The 3,003-nt window shown below is 39.1% G+C and overlaps 1 pseudogene; it reads left to right on the top strand.

Annotated features, from left to right (window-relative positions):
* The first annotated feature begins 545 nt into the window (after positions 1-545).
* Positions 546-2,161, top strand: LOC118900056 (annotated as a pseudogene).
* Positions 2,162-3,003: the final 842 nt, after the last annotated feature.

Raw genomic sequence — 3,003 nt, 5'->3', positions numbered from 1 at the left:
CCCTTTCTTGCCAAGGCCCAGAGAATTTAAACAATTAGCCTCAAATACACATAGATAATATCAGCAGAACTCAGATAAGAATGTTAGGCCTCCTTATTTCTAATCCACTGTACTTTCTATATACTACACTCATTGGGGTCTTAGAAATCTCTGCTATAACTCTATACACCATATTTGGTATGTTAGTATACTAAAGTCTCTTTGATATGATGCCATACTATTGATTCAAAATAATAACAGGATAAATTCACGTTATTATAATGCATAAACCATAGCACCTCAGTTAATAAGCAAGACTTAGTTAGTGAGTTTCTGAGAACTGAGAAACTGAGAAACTGAGAAACTGAGAAACTGAGTTTCTTAACCTGAACAACTTAGGACTGGACTGCAGCTCATGGTAGGTTACCTCTCCAAGGTGCAGGTCATATGATACTTAGACAGTTCTAGGACTAGGAGTAGCAAAGAGGTGGAGATTTAACCATTGCTCCATGAATGAGAGTTTCTCTTAATTGAGGTGGGAATATGAAAAAGTGACATAAAGACAAATGGACATAAAGACAAAAGGATGGGGTGCAGGGACCCGGCTGGGCTACAGCAGGACCGCAGGCAGGGAGGCCATGGGCCCCGGGGCCGCCACCAAGGTTGTGACAAAGGATGCAGATGAGTGGAAAGAATTTGAGCAAAAAGAGGTTGATTACAGCAGCCTAAGAGTTCAAGCAATGCAAATAAGTGGAAAGAAAGAAGATGAAAATGAAAAAAGAGAAGATCCAGGTGATAATTGGGAAGAAGGTAGAGGTAGTGGTGGTGATGTAGAAAAATCTTCAGGTACCTAGAATAAAACAGCTCGGGTTAAAAAAAAAAAAAAAAGCTTCCTATTACCAAATGTATATATCAAGTAGAAATTATTTTACATTTTATTTGTGGTGGTTACTTTCACGTGTCAAGTTGGCTAGGCTATCATACCCCATTATTTAATCAAACACTGATCTCAGTATTCCTGTGGAGATATTTTGTAGATGTGGTTAAAATTTACAATAAACTGACTTTAAGTAAAAAAAAAAAAAAAAAAAAAAACAGCTCCCATACAAGCATCTCCTGGTCCAGTAGTTGTTACAGAAACCCCAGAACTGACAATGACTAGAGGCGTGTATAGGCCTCTGGGGGTCAGGTTGACCACAGCAAGGAAAGCACCACAAGGGCCACTAGAAATCTACAGTGATGCACAGTTCCCACCCCTGCAGCCCACTGCCAAGCATGTAGAAAAAGCCAGAGCAGGTACTTCAAATGAAAGCTACCTGGAGTCAAATGACCACATATGGCACATCCACATCTTATTTAGGGACATGATGTTTTTACCAAGCAAATAAAATGGGAAGAAATGTAAATGACCTCAGATGGAAATTTTTGAGGGTGGCTTTTAAATTAAATCCCAGCCTTTTTGCCTCTTTGAGAGCACAGCTGGCTTGAATTTCAACCTCCACTTTGACTTGTTCCTCTGCTCTGTCCTACAGTGATTCACCACACTCATCTTTATCTGATCCACTCCCATAAAGTAGAAGTGTGGGGAGGTCTTTGAATAATGAGTGGAACTTTACTTGAATGAGGAAATTGTTGTCCTTACTTTATGCATAGAGAAAGAGATATATATTGTCTATTATTTGCTAAGAGTAAAAGTGAGTCTTAGAAGGAACCACCATGTCATTATACAGCTTTTTAACTTTCCAGTTGTCTTGAAGTCGGTCCCAAAACAGGTTTTCAGTTAATAGTATTCAGTAGATTTGCTACCACAGAAAATAGGACTGTAGAGCTTCAGTACAGTATTCTATATTTTCTGTTCAACTGAAGCCTTAAAAATGGTTTTGATAAGGATTTATAAACCAGTTTCCCCCTCCTGTCACTTCCTCAAGATTTTTCTAAGGGGTAGCTTTTTTTTTTTAATTCAAGGAAGGATATTTTCAAAACAACCTAGTGAAGAAGAAATACTTACTGATCACATTTCTTTTCCCTTAGGGATAAAGAAATGGAAAAGAGCTTTGAAGTAGTAAGACACAAAACTAGAGGTAAGGATGAGGGTTCAATAAACCAGACCCTTAAACTTCAGCTAGACAACCAGCATGCTGTGCTTGAGAATCAGAAAAGCAGACACACACAGTACAGTTAAGGAATGGTGTTTGCTAGCCCTTCCAAGGTAACTAGACCACAGCTAACCACCACGGACAGCCATCCATCGTCTATCTGATCTCTGCTGGATCTACAACTGATGCAGACCGCTCGGTATATGCAATCAGCCCTATTGCACTATGGAAGTTTAAAGTCTCACAACTGCTCTTTATGTGTATTGGATTTAGGGGGATTTTCATTGTTATATAGATGTGTGAACTAGATTCAGCAGTGTTCTTTCATAATTATTCTGCAATTACAAAAAACCAAAAACTGCAGCCAGTGGTCATTTCAAAATCTTTTTATGTTCAGATACTAAGCCTTCGTCAGGGTTGACTGCCTCAGATTTGCTGCACTCATTGTGGACTTCATGTGGATCACAACGTCTGGATAAGAAGGTTACAGCTTTTAAGTGCTGATGAGAAACTTGAAACCAGCTCTACTGGATTCCTATCAGAAATCCTGCAGAAAGTCAGCCATCTGGGTTCTGATCTGCTGTAAAAGATGAAGATTTAAGTGACCTTAATTAACCTGTCCTGTGCCCCATCCATAAGGAACACTCTGTAGTGGGCTGTGGCTATGTTAGACTTCCTGGAACATGCTGCTCTCGAAAGAATTGATGTGTTCAGATAATCTGTGTAGGGCTGTGATTTATAATTTAAACTTTGAGCTGTATTCTGAGGTAAACACAAATTAAATTCAACCAAACTCGGTCACCAAGTGGGAAAAGGGGTGGGGGGGAAATAATCTTATTTCTTTTAGTAATTTTTTATTCGGGTAGTGCTCTTTCTGTGTTCCATATTAAGGCTTTTTGGGGGGTTTTTTTTTGTTTCTTTTGCTTTG

The sequence above is a fragment of the Balaenoptera musculus genome, chromosome 1 (genome assembly GCF_009873245.2).
Source record: "Balaenoptera musculus isolate JJ_BM4_2016_0621 chromosome 1, mBalMus1.pri.v3, whole genome shotgun sequence".
Classification (NCBI taxonomy): Eukaryota; Metazoa; Chordata; class Mammalia; order Artiodactyla; family Balaenopteridae; genus Balaenoptera; species Balaenoptera musculus.
The sequence above is the reverse complement of the archived record's forward strand: the minus strand, read 5'-3'. Positions and strand labels throughout refer to the sequence as shown.